Source organism: Paroedura picta, chromosome 6 (assembly GCF_049243985.1).
Source record: "Paroedura picta isolate Pp20150507F chromosome 6, Ppicta_v3.0, whole genome shotgun sequence".
Taxonomy (NCBI): domain Eukaryota; kingdom Metazoa; phylum Chordata; class Lepidosauria; order Squamata; family Gekkonidae; genus Paroedura; species Paroedura picta.
The window spans coordinates 79,811,937-79,833,981 of NC_135374.1; the positions used below are offsets into that span (position 1 = coordinate 79,811,937).

The window sequence follows — 22,045 nt, forward strand, 5'->3', positions numbered from 1 at the left end:
AGAGCCACGTCAGAAATCAGCCTCTTAAATTCACCTGAAAGTAACATACTCTACTTTCTCTTCCATTCCCCCCTCCCTTTTCTCCGACATTTAGTCAAGGGATACCACTTCAGCAACACAGTAACCACAGTCTTTTTTTAATTTACTTGGTCAGTGAGAAAACAGCACCTGCTCTCTGCTACAAAGCTTCCCTTTGTGCAAAAAGGATAACAAAGTGTGTCTACAGTGTTTGATTGGAGCCAAGCAAGACCCAGAGAAATATAAACCTTATCAATTTATCACAGCCATGGCATCATCATAAAGTGACCCGTCTAGTCTCCAGAAATCACTTAAGACATCCAACTTCTAAACAAGCTTGTAAAACTATATATTGTTCCCTGAAAAACAACATCTACTTCCAAAGCCTTCACTTGTGGTCGTAATCAATTATCGCATTTATGACCTTGTAAAACAGTAGTGTCTATATATTTACACACCAAGGCCAAGCATGGTACTGGCTTCTTTGCCCAAAAGAGCCAACTACTTATGCCTTCATTCTAAGAAATCGTTAACTTGAGTTGCAAGCTTTCACTGATTTAATTGAAAGAATAATCAGTTACAGCAATAGCTAATTAACTGAGAGGTCCAAATGGAATGCGTCCCTCACACAACTAACCAAACTGGAAGGGAAACCAGAAAACAAAGCTTTTGCCAAACAGAATTACACTATTTCAATCTTATACTCAATTGCTTGGGAACAAACCGTCATCAATTCCGCAAGATTTACTTCCAGGATTAGACTGCTCAAGTAATAAATGTCACATTTAACCTAAGCAGCCAAGAACATGGCCATTTGTTTTGAATCCAAGGGATAATAGGCAGCACTCCATAAATTGCACAGAATCACAATACAGTGCAATGCTATGCAGCCTTATTCTAGTCTATATTCATTTCAATTGACATATAATGGATTAATTTTGCATATGACTGTATTGAGAGTCAGCTTGGTATAGTGATTAGGAGTGTGGACTTCTAATCTGGAGAGCGGGGTTTGATTCCATGCTCTTCCACATGCAACCAACTGAGTGACCTTAAGCTCGCCAAAGCAGTGATAAAGCTGTTCTGACAAAGCAGTAATATCTGGACTCTCTCAGCCTCACCTACCTCACAGGGTGTCTGTTGTGGGGAGAGGAGAGGGAAGGCAAATGTAAACCGCTTTGAGACTCTTTCGGGTAGAAAAAAGCGGCATGTAAGAACCAACTCATCTTCGTCTTCGTTGTTTTACAGTTATTGTAATGTTATTCTACGGTGATAGGGATAACATAGTCGTATAAAATATTCTTCCTTGAATTTTACTTCACTATGTTAATCTTACAACCCCATAGTTTTGCACATTTTTGTTCTTTTTGAACAACTGGGCCCAAATTATATCAGAATACATGAGTAACAAAAGTGTCCAGTAGTCATTGATCTATCACAATTGTAATCAATACCACTCACACACCTATCAATGTCAATATAGACAACAAATGAGACCTTAATTACACTATTGCCTACTCCAGGTAAAACATGGAGAACTATGATTTCCTAATTCACTGATAAATGAGCAGTAAATGTTTAAGTGCCCACTTTTATGGAGATACCCCAATTTTTCTTATTTAATAAAAACTGAATTCCATTATGTAGACTAGGAAAGTCAAACCAACCAAAGTTATACAATTTTAATGAGCATTGCTTTTGGTTTATAATGTCCATTTTAGTTACGTAAAAGGAATATAATTTCAACAATGTACTTACTCTGGAAAGGTATGCTGCCAAATTTCCAGATTCCTCCAATTTCCACTTCAGGACAGTTTTCTAATTTTAGATATCCTGGTATAGAAATAAGGGGGAGAAAGTTTTTGAAATATATATAAAGAGAGAAATAGGCTATGAATTAGGATGGTGAATTACACTATATAATTCCACAATGTCAGCTACCATGGTAAAAATATGACTCTTTTCTCCAATATTACACCATAATTCAATTATTCAGACTATAGTAGGTTATAATTATCAGCCAAATGAGAAGGCTGAGTTTAATGTGTGAACGAGTACTGATTGAAATGGAACTGTCTGCACTGCAATCTCCATGGAATTAAAGATATCACAGCTATGTACATTTCATTTTCCTTATACCAGTTCCTTTCATACATCTTAGCAACATGATTTTCAAAGTAGATACTTGACACTGTTTATGATCACCAACACACGCAAAATGGCACTGAGTTAGATCATACAAAGCACACCTACTTGGACTATTTCACCATAGTCCTTCCCATCTTATTTCAACTTGCAAAACGCTTATGGGGTGAAGTGCAGGGTTCCAACATGGACACAATACATGCAACTTCAATAAGGAGGCAGAACAGGATAAAAGCACACATTCTAGCTCTTTTGTTAGCAGAGCTTCCACTGGTGAAATATGAAAAGAAGAAATGTTGCTCATTTTCCCCTACCCTTCATAGCAGCCTACTGTGTCACCAGACTTTTTCATCTATGTATGGATCTCCTGATATCTGGACTCAGCGTTTCACAGGTCAAAAGGGACTGCAGAAGAAGAATGCAGAAGGAACCATCCTTCATTTCCCAAGTGCCTGCAACTCACAGTCTTTGTAGGATACAGTCCATTATGCTCCTTACCCACAATTACCCGCCTCACCGACACCAGAATACAGGGAACGGCTCTCAAATGCTGAATTCCTTCCTCCAAGTCCCACAAGGAACAGTCCTCTCTCCTATCTTATTTAACATCTTTATGCGCCCTCTGGCTCAACTGGTGCGGAAGTTTGGGCTGGGCTGCCACCAATATGCGAATGACACCCAGCTCTTCCTCCTGATGGATGACTGCCCTGACTCCCCCCCCCCCAGAACCCTTAGCCAGATGTTTGGAAGCAGTGACAAGAATCAAGCAGAGTTGCCTGAAGTGCAACCCTACAAATGATGAAGGTCCTTGGTTAGGAAGGGATCATGGGAGGAAGCACAGCTGCCCACCCTGGGCGGTGGAGATCCCACATCCGGCTGGTACTACAATAACTTGGCTGGCTCCCAGTTGAATTCCAGATTAAGCTTAAGGTTCTGGTAATCACCTTTAAGGCCATACACAGTTTGGGACCAGTGTATTTGAGAGACCACCTCCCTGCCTATACCCTCAAAAGAGTCTTACACTTCACCACCTCAAACTGGCTGCGGATCCCTGACCTCAGAGAAGCGCATCGGACCTCAACAAGGGCCTTCTTGGTCCTGGCCCCCACCTGGTGGAGCTCCCTGAGAAGATCAGAGCCCTACCTGAACTTCCACAGTTTCGCAGGGCTTGGGAGCTCTTCTACCAGGCATTCGCTTGAGGCTGACCGACTCAGAACACCTGCTGGTCCCCCAGTCACCCCCCCATGACCGAAAGAATTAACCTCCCAACATTACTGTTAATTGTTATTTATATTATAAATGTGGTTTTGTAATCTTTTGATGCTTTATTGAAAGTTGTTTTGATGTTACAGTCTGTATAACATTCCATGTAAGTTATATAATGTTCAGTGTAAACCGCCCAGAGCTGCAAAGAAATGGGTGGTATAGAAATAAACAAACAAACAAATAAGGATTGCCAGGTTTTCCATGGCCTCCAGCAGGGAACAGAGTGCCAGACCCAGATGGGCAAGCTTCTGGTAATTTGGGAATGGTGCTTGGGGTTGACAGGACTTCAGTGGGGCCCAGAGTCCACTATCCAAATCATCAATTTTTTTCAAGGGAACTGACTTATGTAGTCTAGAGATGTGCTATAATTTCAGGGGATCCTCAGATCTCACCTGGAAGCTGTAATTCCTATCCAAAGATGTGGCTGTACATTCATTTATGCATTAACTTCACAGTAGCTGCCAATACGGGGCTTCAGCAGCTCTTTTCATTCTTATACCATTTAACAGTACTGTTCATTTTGGAAAATACATAATGATTTAGTAAAACCTGAAAGTAAATTCTGGATTATATAAATCTATACATTACATCAGGGCGAGAGAATGATCTCTCACAATATAACTACAACATGGTATAATTTAAAATATAGAAACAAAATTAATGTTGGTGACAAGTGACTGGACATAGGAACATCTAAGTTTTATATTCTGGCCTTTCATTACCCTGGTTTTTCCATGTAATCAGAACAAAAGGCTTTACACAGGCTCTACCATGTGTTTACATGGATTCAATTTTATTTTGGAATGGAGACCAATTCAGTAGTCCTGTTAAATCATCACTATGACCAGCTGCTTTTTTCTGACCGAATAAGGTAACCACTGTCCCCCCCCCCAACAGAAAACAAAGTTATTATTTAAACTGGAATAAAAGTTTTTGATACCAGTGTATCTATGATGAATACAAAATAGTATATTTAGAATGAAACAAAATTACCGCAACTAAAAGAATGAAAACATACATATTTGCATTTTTGCCACAACCAGCCTAAATGAAATACACTACAACACATCGTTGTAAGAATTATTTTTTAAACATTTCGGGAATGTCCATTTTCCAGCTGATTAAACAACACAACCAGTTTTTATTGCAGGTTGATCCAGGGCTCAAAGTAAAGGGCACCGTTTCTAGATGCTATTTTGGTCCAGGTGCACTACTTTAACAGTGATTGGAAAAAATGTTTAGAATCCTTCCCTGTAACAATAAGAACTTTTCCTTATAAAATGATATCTCAAAACTTTCACAGAATCAGACATAAATAAGTTAGATTTCTGCTCTGATAGAGACAATGCTTCTAAATCAGAGTTGGTTCTCCATAAAACCACTAAGGTGTCTCCTTGGAGCTCCTCAATGCCATGCCACATGGCCTTCCCTCTTTCTGCCATTAGAGACATCCCTTCCTGAACCCAGACCCCCTCCCCCACTGGTTGGATCCAAGCCAAATCGCTACAGTAACACTGGAGGGGCTTGGCTTAGAGGTGACCACAAGAATAACATAAATTGATTAAGCATTGGGTATATCTTGTTTGAGCCATCAAAATAACTTGATCTTTCCCTGTTTCCAATCTATTTAACAGATCTGTTTTTAGAAGTGTCAATTATACTTCAGTATCCAAAAGCATAATTGTAAGCCAGACCTAATTAAAGAGAATTTAAAAGGGTATACAATACATTTTCTGGAAGGCAACTTTAATTTAAATATTAGTTGCATTCAATTAAACCAACACATTTTAAAAACTTGATTCATATACTGTGTTCATGCCCTGTTTGTAGGTTTCCCCATTAGGAAACAAAATACTGGACTAGATGAACATTTGGTCTGACACACCGAGGATCTTTTATTACTGTCCTTGTATTTTCATCTTTCAGAAATGGTATTGCAGAGATATTTCCTAAAGAATCTCACATCTAAGATAAGAGCCTTGCATCCAGACAATCCCTCTTAGGATCAAATGCATATATTCTTTTCCTCTAGTTTCACACTACATCAAGCTCCTGTGATTTGTGGTTAAATTCAGGTAAGCCACAAAAGAATTTGGACAGCTGTGAGCTGCAGAGCATCCATGAAAAATATCAGAAGAAACAGCCTAAACCTTCAGGCATTTTAAGGCCAAGGGGTTTTTCCCAGTTCTGGCTAGGGATTTTACTACACATCCTGTCATTACAACTTCCAAGATCTAAGATCAGTAATTTCCCAAGGAAAGCTGCCTGCTATAAAGATCATCAGAAAAGATCAGCAACACTGGCACTATAACCTAATTCTTCATGAAGTGAGCTTTGACTCATGGAAGTTTATACTCTGGAAAATTTTCTTGGACTTTTAAGTTGCTACTGGATACATTTGGTTGTACTACCAAAATGACAGCAACCAAAATCTTGAAGCCTCTCCAATCAAGAGGTTTCATACAGCTGTCCACATTTCAACTATTGCATACCCTAATTCCACTATGCATCTGAAGAGGTTCAGTTTTACACAGGCCATATTTATTCACTAGATTACATCCTACTTCCAATTCCAGTTGGAGTCCTTGCTAGGTGAGTTAAGCTTCCTCTGGTGTGGTTTAAGGCAGTGGTCACCAACCTTTTTATCACCAGGGACCGGTCAATACTTGACAATTTTACTGAGGCCTGGGGAGGGGGTAGTTTACCACTGCCGCCTGAGCCTCTGCTCCACTTGTTTTCCCGCCCGCGCCCCTGACTTCTCGCCGCCCGCTGGGGAGCGCTATCAACAATACCTGCGCAGTGCCACGCCAAGGGGGAGCCCCAGCCATGGTGGCCGCCGGAGAGCACCAAAGGTGAGCTGGCGGCAGAGTGGCAGGGCAGCCCCCAAGGCAGCAGCCGGGGAGGACAAGGAGGAGCTGCGGCCCGGTACCGACTGATCCATGGGCCGGTACCAGTCTCCGGACTGGGGGTTGAGGACCACTGGTTTAAGGTATCTGGTTACCCCAAGCAATGAAAGCCTATTATCATTTCCTTTGTCTCTAGTGGCTGGGAGTAAGCCAATCCCCTGAAGCTTTAACAATGACTTGGGGATTTAGTTTAGATCCAGCCTCGCATTACAAGTAATGACAAATGACGGAATGGATTTGCAAGCCCTTCCGTTCCTTCTGACTAGAACTCTGAGAGTTCAGAACAACCCTGAAGCTTCCACTTAGCAATGTATTCCTTCCCCTCACTTTCCAAGGGTGCCAATAACCAACTGGGTAACTGCCACCAATGACTCCTAAAAGTATCTCCTGTCAGATATGCATCTAACACTCTGTAGTTGTTTTGCTATTCAGAGGCCCTGCCTAATTATTGCTCCTCCCACTATGCTTCTACAAGTACATGCAAGTGAGCTCTATCACAGTTTCATAATCTTGAGCTACTGTGCTCCAGGTATCGTGAGTTTCTCTGCTCCCCCCACCTATTGACATACTTTCAACAGCTAGAACAAATAGGCATGGCAAGATCAGGCACAGAAAGGTCAAAATATAAGCAAGTTTAATAAAGGAATACATGTATTCTGTTCAAGTTATCAAACTTAAGAAATAAAGACAAGGTGCAAACATGCAGTCCTGTTTTCTTTTTAGGACAGGCAAACTTTACTTGAAGTTGCAGTAGGCTAGAATTCATCATTATCTTTGATCTCTAAGCTGGATCTTCTCTCCATTGTCCTGTGCCTCATGGACAAGATGGAGTCCCTAGATGAAAGCTTAATCCATCATGGTTTGTGCTCATCCAAGGCTCTGCTCAAAATATCCTGATAATTTATAATAAACTTTGGCGGAGGAGTCTATTTGGCTGTTAGCAGTCTGTCCCCCTTAGGTGTAACCTGTGAGAAGGACGCACATTAGTAGCCACTGGCCTGTTTCTGTCAGTGTCATTAGCAAAGTTGAGAGCTCCATGGCCCCACTCTTTTTGCCAGCTATGTGGGCAGTCAGGCTCCTAAAAATGGACGCGGCATAGCACAATGAATACAATATTGGAAGGAACTCCCAGGCAGAGAACTTCTAGGTGGTGGTGTTTCTCTGCACCAGTCATATTCTACATTCAGCTTCCTATGCTACCAGCAAGTTGGGTCTGAACTGTCCCTGCTCAGTCACACCCACTGCTTCCTTCCACACTGGCCATACCAAGCTATAGCTTGGGCAGAGAACCAATTCGGCACTTTCTACTGCTGCTTCTCATTTCTGCTTAATTTCTCAAGGTTAGTGAGAAACTGTCTCTTTATCTTATCTAGAGTACCATATATACTCACATATAAGCCGATCCAGATATAAGCCGAGGCACCTAATTTTACCATAAAATCTGGGCAAACTTATTGACTCGCATATAAGTCAAGGGTGGGAAATGCAGCAGTTACTGGTAAATTTACATTAATTGAGGCACCAGTAGGTTAAATGTTTTTGAATATTTATTTCAAAGAAAAACAGTAAACTAGCTCTGTCAGTGCAAAAGAGGGTCAGCAAACCAGAGCAGAACAACAGTACCCAAAGTTGGCAACCTCCTACAACAAGTACAACAGCTACCAAACTGGGAGAATGGGCTACTCTACGTACAGCTACAGTACTCCCCCCCCAGAACGAAACACTGAAATAAAGAACTGTAAAACTCAACACTGAAAGAACTGCAAAAATCAACTTAAAAAAACACAACCCCAAGAAGAAAAGGCAAACAATGCTGCCCCTCAGAAAAAAGAAACATTAGGAGAAACAGTAAATCCCAAAGCAGCCCCAAAACCACCCTCACCCCACCCCACCCACAGAAACCAAAGGAATACTTTGGAAGAAGTAAAGGCAAAAGGAAAAAAAAGATCAGAGTCCCTCAGTCAAACCATTGCTGTCCTACAAGCAGCCAAAGCTAGCAAGCTTCAGCTTGTAGGAGGTTTGCAGAAGCAATGTAACGACTGGCTGGCTGAGAGCAGGCTGTTAGTTCAATTACTGTATATACCCGGACTTTTTCAATGTGAATACTGTGCTGAAAAACTCGGCTTATATACGAGTATATACGGTATGTGCACGACCCTATAAAAGAGCATCCATTTAAGGTAAAATCAGAGTCCAATAGCACTTTTAAGACCAACAAAGATTTATTCAAGGTGTGAGCTTCTGAGTGCAAGCACTCTTCGTCAGACTAAGAACTGGCCATCATAACAGCAGGAATATATAAGCAAAAGTTAATCCTGTTAAATTAGTAAACTGTGTCACAGCATCCAAACACATTCAAGGTAAAGGAGGATGTGTTACTCTTCTCTTCCCCTGCTGCATGCAATGCAACCTTGACACAAATTCTACCTATGCAAACAGCACATGACTTCAGAAACTAATAACTACAAATACAGAATATAATGCATACCATATATCAGTCTTTGCAAACAAAGGAAAATAGTAGCTATAAGCAATTTAACATTCTATAGAAAACATTTTGGGTGTAATAAAGCTTCAGGGAACCTAAACTGTCTCCTTTAAGATTCCCGAAAAAGCCTGTCTTTTTGAATTAGTTTGCTGCTTTTCATACTACCAATCAGTTGTGACTTTGTTGTTATTATGTTCAAAATTGCTGTTATTCTTAGTAATAATGCGACATTGTGACACAGCAAATTATTTTTCTACTTCAGATCAGATCGGAATTGCCTGCCTGACAAAGGCATTGAGGGTATACAAATGCAGCCTTACTGTGGAGAGGCATTAAGGCCTAACAATACACAGTCCACAACAGCATACTAGATTACATCTGGCTGCCAATAGTGGTTGAAACTAGGTTAGTTTGCCTCTGGCAAACAACGCATAGTCTAATTTTACAAGCAATTCAACTTCTTTTTTTGCAAGACATTAGGGTGATTCTGAAGAAAGTGATACTGCTACTGCAACAAATAAAAGTATAAGAAGTTCACAATGGAATATCGCTGCCACATGAATTCCACAAATAGGGTGTCATTAACACATGGAGGGAGGGTCTTCTTTTCTGTCTATGATATCTGTCTTCCCCCTTCGAGGTGCCATTTTGAAAAGAATACATGTCCTGTTTTGCTCTATTCAGTGCAGGTGTGCCTATGTCACCAATTAATTTAACAATGAGTCACCAACTAATTAAACAATTAATTATTAATGAAGGTGCCTTTCTTGTGGTGGTTCTGGCACACCTGGTAACGTTTCATGTGGCCAAAGCTGACAGCATGGTTCTTTCCCACAAAGTCCCTACCCTGGCTTAGGTATTTGCTTCAGAAAGATATGAACAACAAAAGAGGGAACAAAATAACTCAACCTGTTATATAAGCTAGGAACCTAAAAGGTTGAGCAGCAGAAGAATATATTATATATTAAAATGCAAATATTTATTATAATTCATGTACACATAAAATATTAAAACATCAACATTAGTCACACACTATTGCAAAACTCCCCAAAATACTGACACTTGGATAAATAACAAAAAAAAAAACCCACACTGTGTTCAATCCGTCTTGGAGTCTTCTTCAATGGTCTAATATTTAAATACACTCATGTGATGGGGGCTATAAGTCCCAAAGCTCCAAAAGAGAGATTGTGTGGGAGCCTCTTCATTTATATTTTTACCACTATCACTAAGCCTCTATCAGCTTAGCGCATCTAGCTACTGGAATTTTTACCCATTCCTCAAAATAAAATTGCTTCAACTCCTTCAAGTTAGATGGGTAGTGTTGATGTACAGCAATCTTCATGCCACAGATTTTCAATTGGATTGAGGTCTGGGCTTTGACCAGGCTACTTCAGGACATTAACATTCTTCCCTTTAAACCATCTCAATATAGCTTTAGCCTTATGTTTAGGGGCATTGTCCTGCTGAATGTGAAACTTTGTCCCAGTCTCAAATCTCTGGCAGACTGAAACAGGTTTTCCTCAAGACCTCCCTTATACTTAATGTCATCCATCTTTCCTACAATCCTGATCAGTTGTCCTAGCCCTGCTGATGAAAAATGTTGCCACCACCATGCTTCATTGTGGAAATAGTGTTCTTGGGATGATAGTAAGTGTTTGCACCATGCATGGCATTTCCCATGCTGGCCAGTAAGTTCAATGTTTGTCTCATCTGACCACAGAACCTTCTTTCATGTGTTTGGAGAGCCCAACTCCAAATATGTATTCTTATTCTTTTCTTTAAGCTATGGCGTTTTCTCCATTATGCGGAGTATATGGCTTAATGTGGTCCTATGGACAGATACTCCCATCTCTGCTGCAGATCTTTGCAGCGCCAACTTGTCTCTGACCTGTTTGGAGTATTTTTTGGACTTCAGGTTGCTAGTTTAGTGGTGATGCAGAGTCAGGGCCTTTCAGAACAAATACAGATAACTTGTGGTGGATCATGTGTCACTTAGATTGCACTTGGACCCTAATTAACTCATTTTGTGACTTTTGAAGTTGTGGTTGGACCAGATCTTATTTAGGGGTGTGATAGTAAGGGGGAATGAATACTTATGCACATTTGTGATTTCTGTTTTTCTTGTCTTGGGTACTGTTTGCGTTACAATAAAAATGATTTTGTACCTTCAAAGTGGTGGGCATGTTGGGAGAATCAAATGGTGCTAATCAAACCCAACTTAGTTCCATGTTGAAATGCAGCAAAACAAGACAAACACTGAGGGGTGAATATTTTTGCAAGTCATTGTACTGCATAGCGATAAGAATCTTCAAATTAGAAGCATGTATTCATTTTACATGCAAAATATGGTTTCAAGCTTTTGTCACCCGCATGACAAAATTCTACAGAATAACTTCAATACAACATTTACACTTGAAATTGGAATACTAATAAGTATTTTATTGGTATAGGTAAAATAAAACACTGTGTACCTAACTGTCTGCAAACTTTGTGGAGAAGGGACTTTTCCACTCTCACTTCCAGCCTACTGAATCCCTTGGAATGACACTTAATAGCACAAGGGTCAAAATAGGGATCTTCAGGAGGAGAAGAGAAAAAGACAGAAATTGTTATAGAGTTTTCAGAACTGCATGATTGTGTACAGGACAATATAAAATATACAGTATAGAGTAACCATCAATCTTTAAACAGCCCCGTGGCGCTCCGCGCCACGGACTGAATAAAGCAGTAAGGGCACTGTGGGAGGAGTTAGGGCGGTCCCTGTCCGGGATAAAAACTCGGAGGGGCCATCCCACCCCAAGCAGGCAATGGGGAGCCACGCGATTGCCTGCTTCACCCGCACAGACAGCCACGGGTGAGCGGTGGGCCGTGCCGCCTTCTCCCGGCCGGCAGAGTGGCCTTGCCGCGTCGTAGACGTGGCAAGGCCGCTCCACCGGCCGGGAGAAGGCTCGAGAGAGCCTTGGGGGCCGGGTGGGCCAGGAGAATGCTCGAGAGAGTCTCGGGGGGCGTGTGGGCCTGGCCGCCTTCTCCCGGCCACTCCGCTCCGCCGGCCGGGAGAAGGCTCGAGAGAGCCTCGGGTGGGGGGTGGCCCCGCTTCCACGCAATCTAGCGCCCATTTCATTCCTGAGTGAAATGGGCTTTAGATCTAGTATATGTATAATGGCACTGAAAACTCCCAAAGGTAAATGAGAAGACATGTTAACAAGTACTGGCTTCAGGGTCAAAAGCTGATGGATACTGTCTGACCTTTCTAGTTACAATCCAGAGACAAAAGATGAGCATGATGACAGCAAGCTGTAGTTATGGGGGATTCTGGTAGGCCATAAGGGAATTTGTGAACTTGATAGTAAACATTTTGATGTAATATGGCAAGGTCTGCTGGGAGAATGATGTTAGGATTATCAGCTTTCCATGTATACTCTATCTCCATGATCATCATAAAGAATAACAGTTGGTTACAAGAGTTGCAGGAGCCTAAAATTTAACTGGAAATTAGGGCATGTGGTCAAAGGACAGCCCTAAAGTTCCAGAGTGTACTCTGGAAAATCTCATGGTTTCCTTGACCTCATAAAGATTTTAAAATTCCTCTTCTAGATTTGTGGTGTTCATCCCCAATAAGAATTTTTCCATGAAGTATACTGAACTTTCAGGAATAGAAGTTTATCCAGTTAAGTCAGCCAAACTTTGTGTCTCTCATTATAGTGAACGCCAGACTGTATATTCACATAGCATTAGTACTATACGCCAGACCATACATTCCTTTAGTATTTACTATCATTAAATCATGCCCTCGAATATGTAAACTTTCAAGAATGAAAAGATAGCCCTAATTAATGTCAAATGCTTCCCCCAAAATTTGTTGGCCTAGATTGGAAGACTATACATTACAATAACATAAGGGTAGAAACAGGAGTGCCCTGGAATATGTATTAGTAAGTGTGTGCTCACAATTGCTAGGTAAGGGGAGGGAAGTGCAAAAGAATACACAATTAATAGTTGGTTTCCAAAATAAAGGCCACAGCTTTCACTGTTATTCAAATGAGTGAAGTCAAACAAAGAATATGGGGGTGGATCCAACAGACCATTTCCTTCCCATCCTCCAGTCAACCAACCACTTTTTCCTGGGAGGGAAAACTTTACCAGCAGGCCCACCTGCAGAATCCGAGCGAAAAACCTGTCAAGCGCTCCCTATGCAACAGGCCTGTTGGTCCGCCGAAAAGGTGAAGCTTAGGAGAAGCCCACGGTTGTCAGCCTCTATTGTGGTCCTCCTTAGCCACCTCGCCTTGTGCGACAGCCATCTCCCCATTCAGAAAGACACCATTGTCCATGCGCGTACTCAGCCTCATAAGGAGCTTCCCAAAACTAGGCAGAGCCCAGCCCGAAAGCTCAGGCTCAGCCCCAAAGGATTTGACCCCAAACCAAAAACCCGCCAACTGTGACAAAAAAACAAACTTGAATACAGAAAATAAAGTTGAAACTAACAACAGACATAGGGAGGGAGAGAGGAAACAGCTTACTCCCATTGCAGCAAGCTGCAAAGGTAGGCAGGATACAGTCCTGCTCCTCCTTTTAACCCTGCTGTGTTGCCCAGGCCACACCCCCAACCACCTGTGATTACTCAGGGCCTGTCCAGCCTGTTTCCCACTCAGCGAAGCCTCGCAAAAAGAGAGCCCGCCCACCTGGAGCCCTTCCCCCTCTACAACATTGCTCACATGCCCAAGGAAGGTAGTTTGCAGCCATATTATTAATTGATCTGACATGCAACAGAAGCAGCCTGCTAAACTCTGGCAAAACTATTCTTATAAGCTCAATGATTATAAATCCCCAAGTATGTTTTGGAGTAGGAAAATACTTTGAGTCCAAGAATATATAATAATATCTATTACACTGAGCAACTTGCAAACAAGGATGTGGGATGGTATAAGTATTCGATAAACCTCAATGTTGTAATAGTTGACATTTAACCTTCTTTGTACCTAAATTCCAAGCATCAAAGGAAACAAAATTAAACAGATTGCATATCTACATGTGAAATCTGAGCCTAAGCTGGTGTGGCATAGAACTTTCTAACTTTCTGGAATGCTTTTAGCCTCAAGGAAGCACCTCACTGGTTACTTTAAGAATTCTAGGCCTGCAGTGAGAAAAAGCCCCCAAGACTTATCTAAGGGGGTCATTGCTGCTGCGGGGGAGGAACGCCGAAAGGGACCTGGCTGGTTGGAGAGATTGCCCAGCCCTGGCATCCTCTGAGCAGTGTGTGTGTTGGCATGGCAACAGGGGGTGTGGCTGAACTGGGCATCAGTTAAACAGATGGCCTGACATTGCTTGGCCTCTTTCCCCCTTCAGGGTGCCCGAAATCGCAAAACCCACCCTCCCTCCCTGTTTATGAATTGTTTGACTTTTTGTTACATGTTGGGTTATATTATTGATTAATTGTCACAGCCTGCGGAAGTGGAACATGGAAAGGATCAATTCTGGGGAGGCCAAGCTTGCGCACTGTCCTCTCCTAGATTTGGGGGTCTCCTTAAGGGGTTGTGTGGATGCAGAGCCTGATTGAAGGCTAGCATTTCCAGGGGGCAGGAGAACCCAACAGAGGCTGGTGCCCAGAGGGGTCACTCCATGGTGCCTCCCCCCTGTTTCAGCCTGCCATTATGTCCGGGTTTTGGAGCTGGATAGCCAAGGCAAGCCGTTGAGGGGCAGGCTGTGGTGGGCTTCCTTGTGGTAGGGTAACCACTAGATGGCATGATTCTCTTCCCATGCTTGCCACGCTCAATGTTGAATAAAGGCTGTGGCCAAATATTTTATGCCAAATTATGGTTGTCAGTGTCCTCATTAGGCGGTCAATATCCCCCTGCAAGGCAAACAGAATCATCCATAGCTGCACTATTGCAGCCTCTCCACCACAGAGAATCATCAACCTTTCTCAATTATTTTACTATTGAGAAATCCCAAAAACATTATTCAAGCTTCACGAATCCCCAGAATTGGCATGATCATGCAGAATATGATTGGGAAGCATAGCTGTTTATATATCCCCCTGGGTGCCCCCCTTCCCATTCCCTCCAGGCCTATCATTGGCCATTGGGGGGATCATCATGACCATATATGGTCATATAAACCAATAAATTTTTAACAATGTTTTTAAATATATACAATTTAATTAACTCCCACCCATTTGGGAAACCCATCCAAGGCTGTCAGGAAACTCCAAGGTTTCACAAAACCCTGGTTGAGAAAGTCTGCTCTAAGTCAACTTATTATGGATGGAACTATGGAAGCCTATTTCTTCTTTCTGGATAGATTTGGGTTATCAGCTGCCAAGCAGTGGATTTTAAGAGCTGTCATACAAATTGACTTCATTTTTCATACTTCATGGGGCAGCCTTTTGATTCTTCTTTTGCATTCATTCTATAGTGACTGATAAATGTTGCCAGGCAGATCAAGTAGTAACCATCATATCTCAAAGATATTACTGATTCCACTAAGTGCTAATCCATCTCAGGCAGACATGGCACGTTACCCAATTCATAAGTAGAATTGCAACTGTGACAACATCATGTGGGGACTGTCACTGGAGATAAATTGCTGCCCTCTCTAGAAGTCTTTGTCTTGACAATACAAAAGTTATTGCTTTTTGCATATCTAAGGTTGAGGCACCTTCTCAATTGCCACAAGTACAAAGGGGTAGAAAAACGAGTCATTATCAAGCAATTAACTTAGAAAAACATCAATATAAGAATCCAGTCCAGGCCATTTTAATTGGAGGAATAGATGAACAAATAACTTCAGTATGGCTCAGATGACAACCTTGTACATTAACTGAACATGTGAGGGGAAACAGCTGGCACATTATGGTGGACCCACCTCATTGCATCTGATTTTATTGTGCCACCTCATTACTACACAATTACCTTGTCACTTACAGTGTGCAACTACATGAATAAAGTGGCCAAGCTAATGCTGTTACTCTGTGATGAGGAATGCAGTGTTGATGATCATGGGAAGAAGGCATTCTCACAGCCGCCTCCTCCACGTGGTCACATCCTGCAGATAACCTGCAAGCCCATAGAGGCAGGGGGCAGGGCCACAGTGCTCCTGCCCACTGTGGCATCTGCACTGGGCTTATGTAACATTGCTAGTGAACGCTGGTAGCAATATTGCACAGATGAGACTGAGGATACCTTACCAGACAGCATCTTAACTCACATGCCATTTAAGATAATGTATGAAACAGCTGGGAGATATTGTCTGGAGATAAAACCAAGATCCATTTCTCCCTTATAACAGAATCTGCCAGTTCTATAAAAATCCTAGAAAAATGCATTAAATGTACAAAGCCTAATAAATTAAAACTTCGTCCAGACAAGGGTAAGATAGTATTGCCAACGATAAAACTACTCAATGCCTGAGGAGGTACACTCCCCCTAAAACCCAAGCTGGAGGAAGATACGCTGAGGTCCTAAAATGCAGGTTTAGGAGGCCTCATAGTGGTACCAAAGATGATAATTATTTGGTGGGTTTTGTATTTGAGTACCCCAATTCTAAGGCCCTAAGTTAGTAGTTTGAACATAAATTCCTGTCTGCCTGATTCATAAGCAGATTCATAAACTTGGAGTTGCTACTAGATCCTTGCCTTTTAACAGCTTTGGTCATGCTAAAGATATTAAACATTTTTCTGACCCCAGATTTAATCTTCTTTCACATCATCTCAACTTTCTTATTGGATGCTTGTTCACTTTAAATAGTGTGATTGTGGTTTGGGACTTTTGTTTTTCAATAAAAATCTTTTTGAGTTAATTTCAAAGTCTGTGTCTGTCCGAGATTTATTTCTAGGATCTTCCTCTTGTATACATAGGTAGATGGAAACATCTCACACATTACTCCCCTCTCTCAGCAAATATCCTAGAATCAAAAATTCAGGAGACAAGTTTATTTTAGGCAACAATAGGGTAGGGAGCATTGGAGATGAGTTTATGGAATCCAAGGGAGCAGCAGCCCCAAAAATTTGGAAAGGACTGCCTTAGTCTTAAGACAGTTGTCAAAGCAATTCCAAGCTTCACACACACAAAACAACAATGTTTTTTTTTAAATACAACTGTTAAAAATGAATAAAATAGCCCAGCCTGCCAAACCTGCTTTCTCTCCACCAACAGTCCTCTGAAATTAAATCCTTTTACAGGGCATCTTGTAGGGATGGTATCTTGATGTTGGAGAGCCAAAACTCTATATGAGATGTATGCAGGCACTATGAATCCCAGTTTGTGCATCGGAGGCCACAAAGGATAAGCTTAGTTATACTTTGTTGCAAATATAGAAAACAAGGTTCAGAAGTTGGGGGTAAAGTCTATGAAGCACTATCATTACAGTTGCTTCCAAATAATTAAGATTTTTGTTTAAATGGGCTTTGCAGTTTATTATTTTACTGCTGGTGATCTTAAAATTCTTTTGTGCTGACCTTTTGAAAATGGCATCAAATAAAGCTAATGAATAAATAAAAACAAATGCAGAGTCTGGGAAACGCATATTCTAATAGAAGAATGGGGCATGACAGGTGGAAAAGGAGTTTAAAGGACCAGGAAGCAGGTGATGTGAATGGCCTCTACATGAGACCCTGGAGAACGGCTGCCAGTCTGAGTAGACAATGCTGATTTTGATGGAAGAAGGGTCTGATTAATGTGTTCAAGGCAACTTCATGTGCTCAAAGGAAAGGCTATCATGCCGATTCAGAGCACAACTGCTGAAGTTACATCTTAAAACTAGGGTGTGATTGTTCCTACAAAACATTTTGCACCTGCATTTTAAAGACAAACAGGGATAATATATCCAAGCATACTTAATATTTAACATAAATACTACCTCAAGATACTGTGACTACATATTAGTGCATGTTAGGAAAAGTCTTGTTTCTACCTGGGATCCTTAGAACAGTAATTTTCAACTAGGGCTACCAGTAACCCCAGGATTACTTCATAGCCCTAGAGGGGTTACTCAAGTTGTGCGGTGGGGGGGGGGTTACTGTCAGGAGGACAGAGTGTCTTTCTGTTCAGCTGTCTGGTCTGTGATGGCCTTGTTGAATTCACAAACAATGGAAAAGGAATGGGAGGGATGAGCTGAATCTACTGAACTTCCAACATTGGCGCCTCTCAGCTCCCGCCCCCTTTAGAAAGTCTTTCTTCTCAGAGCCCGTAGGTAGAAATTGACTGGAGGAAGGCTGCTGTGAGCAAAAGGATTAAGATATTCAAGCATGAAAGGACTGTGTTCCAGGAAGGACAGCTCCATTTTACAGCCCTGCAAAAAGCTGGTAAATCCCACTGGGCCCGCAGCTATTCCGGGAGCTCGTTCCACCAAGTGGGGGCAAGGACCAAAAAGGCCCTGGCCCTGGTCGAGGCCAGACGCACCTCCCAGGAACCAGGTATGACCATCAAATTTGTGCCTGCAGAGCACAAAGCCCTGTGGGGAGCATAGGGCGCAAGGCGGGTCCCAGACCACGGAGGGCCTTAAAGATTAAAACCAAAACCTTGAATCTGATCTGGGCAGCAATCGGTAGCCAATGCAGCTGCCTCAGCACAGGCTGGATATGGGTCCTGCATAATGTCCTGGTGAGAACCCTAGCATTTTGTACCAGCTATAATTTCCGGATCAGGCGCAAGGGCAGGCCCGCGTAGAGCGAGTTACAGAAATCTATTCTGGAGGTGACCGTTGCATGGATCACTGTGGCTAGGTGGTCAGAAGACAGGTAGGGCGCTAGTAGCCAAGCCTGGCAAAGATGGAAAAATGCCTGGCCCGCTACTTTTTTGTCCTGAGCCTCCAGAGTTAGTGAGGCATCTAAGGTCACTCCCAAATTTCTGGCTTGGGACGCGATGGGCAGTTGAGTCCCGGCCAAAGTGGGCAAGCGTGCTTCCTGAGATGCTTTTATGACAGCTGAGATGTGGTGGATACTTCCTTGTTTTGCTCAGGCAAGATACTGCATCCACAAAAATGAAACTTTCTTGTTTACCAAGCATTTTATTTTATTAGTGAAGTGATGATGCCATGTACACTGTAAACATGTGACTTCCAGGTGCATGACAGGGAGATGTAGCCAGCTGGCATCACTTCTGGAGTTACCTGAAGCCTGAAGAATATTTCAGAGGTTACTCCATGGTCAACAGGTTGAAAAAGCCTGCCTAGAAAGTATATTCCAGGCTGACAGTACTAAGCTAGATGGACTCAAGATCTCAAACTGCGTAAGATAGCTTTTATATGTGGGAAGGATCACATAGGAAGCTAATTCTCAAATAGCTAAGATGTCATACTAGCTAAGCCAGTACAGTGGCAACTGGAGATAACTAATATGTACTCTGATTCCAGGAAGGAAAAAAAAAAGATGTATTCCAAGAGAACCAGAATCAAATTACATACTATTTCAGGCCCTAAAAAGACTGAGAGAAATCCTGATCCACAAGCTCTACTACAGATTTCCAGGAAGGAACACTAACATGCAAAATGTGATTTTATACATTTTATCAGGAAAGAAGTTTGATGGATGGGTCTTGCTCTTCAATATGCATAGCATACGAATTGTAGCCCAGTCAAAACTGCACATGCTACAACACTTGAACTCTGGGAGCAGCTGTGTTCCCAGATCCCTTTCCCTGATACAGGAAATAAACCTAGAAATAAAAATAAGACAGGGATGCTTCTGTACAAGCAGATGTTCTTGGTTGCTTCCCTTTGTGCGAACAAACTGGGGAGGGGGGGTTAATGTTTCAAAGACTGCTTTAAAACACTGAAAGTTCCTTGATGGTATAAATAAGCAGGAAAACCATCCTTCATTCGTGCTTGTCAAAACAAGCTCTTTATACCTTTGTAGTTATCATCCACTGTTTATACTGCAAAAGTTTGGTACTAGTCTTATAATTGTAGAGCCACGCCATAGGGTTCTTCTAAATCAAAAGAAACTAGATAACTGAAGCATTCAACTCTCCTGGCATCTCCGAAGTGTTTTATTAAAAATGGAATTTTGAAAAGCATAATCCACCAAGTACAATAAATTGTTTAAAAGTTATCTTTATTAAGCAATTATCTAATAATTATATGCCTGAGAAGAACTTTTCACTTCTTGCCAAAAGAACATGTGGCCACATACACAAATCACAGTACTCTTAACTACAAATTAAAGCCATGTTATCACTTGTCTTATTAGGATCTTGGCTTTCATTCACATAAATTTCATTTTGGGAGAAAGGTTGGGTGATGGACAGCTATGAGGTAACATCAGGCGAAGGATGCTACAGAAGCCAAACTCTCCATTTGTCCTAAATAATGTTTTTTTGATTTTGGCAGGAATAAATTCCTGAGAATGTTATGCTCTGCTAAGCTCAGCCAAGAAACAAACTTGTGTTTCAACACTCAATATATACCTTATAGCCTAATGGAAACTTTAAAAGACCACATTTTCCTTCTCAAGGCAAAAATTTCAAAACAGATGTGATAAAGATCTTAACAGCAGGGGAATAATATAAAATCTGAATCCCTTATCCTTGCTGGAAATGATCTTGTCCTCCACAGTAATAGCCTTCCTTGTTACTAGCAAAACAACTGTTGTGCCTTTCCCCAACTCAAGTTTTTTCCTATGAAATCCGCATTTCACTTTTCCACAGTGAAGAGAGACAGACAGACAGACAGACAGAGGCAGAGAGAGACAGGTCAGTGACCACATATGAGGCTGGATCTAGACAAAATGTTTCAATGGGAGAATGAAACTTTCCTGCCTCCCCACTGTCACTGCAGCCCACTGATCTCCACAAAAATGCTGCTCCTATGGGAAGGGACAATTGGTAGAAACTGCCAACTTAGTCTGGATCCGGCCCATTGAGAGTAATATGTTAAATCTAAAATGCATTACAAAATGTCCCAATTTCACTGTATTTACAGATTCAAGCGGACAGCCGTGTTGGTCTGAAGCAGTACAAGAAAACAAAATCAGATTCCTGTGGCACCTTTAAGACCAACAATGATTTATTCAAGCTGTGAGCTTTCGAGTGCAAGCACTGAAGAGTGCTTGCACTTCAAAGTTCACACCTTGAAAAAATCTTTGTTGGTCTTTAAGGTGCTACTGGACTCTGATTTTGTTTTGTCACTGTATTTATGTTAGTCTTCTATAGCAATACACAAAAAAGAATATTGTAGCACATTGAAGATCAGTAGTATTGAAGAACGAACTTTTGTCAGACTCTAAACTACTTAACTGATTCCAAAGTTTTTTATTCTGCTCTTTCAAAGACTCCCTAGAAACCAAATCTGACAGTCTCAAACCAACACAACCAAAGAAATTACGTACACTTGATTCAAGTGCATCAATAAATAGGGCATGACTTAGTCAACGAACCCTCTATTTTAGCCTGATTTTACTTGTACACATTTCATCTTTTAAAGCAATCAGTAAGCATAAGGCAGTTCATCCATTTCCCATAATCTCCCTCTCCATGGGAAAAGACTCATAAACCTGTCTAAAGTTTGAAGAAACAAGTTTTCTCAGTTAGCATATTATAAAAATTCATGTGGCACATAGGCTTGCTAAAAGACTCAAATGTGCGTTCAGTTGCCATACCAGCAAATAAATTCATCTCAAAATTGAGTTTCATGTTTTAGTAGAGTTACCACACTGAGTGGTAAAGCATGTGATAGAAAGGTATGTGACATTTAGAGTGACATGATACAAAGAAGCCAGGCAGTTATGATATAATTAATGCCCCGGTTAAGATTGTGGACAAAAGACCAAGAATACTAGAAACAAGAAGCAACCCAAATTGGGGAAGGTATACATATATATTAGAGCCTCTTGTGGTGCAGGGTAGTCAGGCAGCAGAAATGCTGTCTGAAGCTGTCTGCCCATGAGGCTGGGAGTTCAATCCCAGCAGCTGGCTCAAGGTTGACTCAGCCTTCCATCCTTCCGAGGTCGGTAAAATGAGTACCCAGCTTGCTTGCTGGGGGGTAAACGGTAATGACTGGGGAAGGCACTGGCAAACCACCCCGTATTGAGTCTGCCATGAAAACGCTCGAGGGCGTCACCCCAAGGGTCAGACATGACCTGGTGCTTGCACAGAGGATACCTTTACCTTTTATACATATATCGGCGGAATCCTAGATTCAAGTTCAGTAGCACCTTAGAGATCAATAAGATTTTTTGTGTATGTTATTTTTATTTTTCAATTTATACCCTCCCCTCCCAATGTGCTGG

The 22,045-nt window shown here is 41.7% G+C and overlaps 1 protein-coding gene across 14 annotated transcripts in view; it reads right to left on the bottom strand.

The window, feature by feature from the left end:
- TBL1X (transducin beta like 1 X-linked) overlaps positions 1 to 22,045 on the bottom strand; it is a 202,103-nt gene that overhangs the window by 112,873 nt on the left and 67,185 nt on the right. For 10 of the 14 annotated variants that reach the window (XM_077343283.1, XM_077343292.1, XM_077343282.1 and 7 more), the window contains exon 2: positions 1,777 to 1,851. The exons of the other annotated variants lie outside the window; for them this stretch is intronic. The gene's annotated coding sequence lies outside the window, so the exon portion shown is untranslated. The remainder of the gene's footprint in view (positions 1 to 1,776; positions 1,852 to 22,045) is intronic. 14 annotated transcript variants of the gene reach the window in all.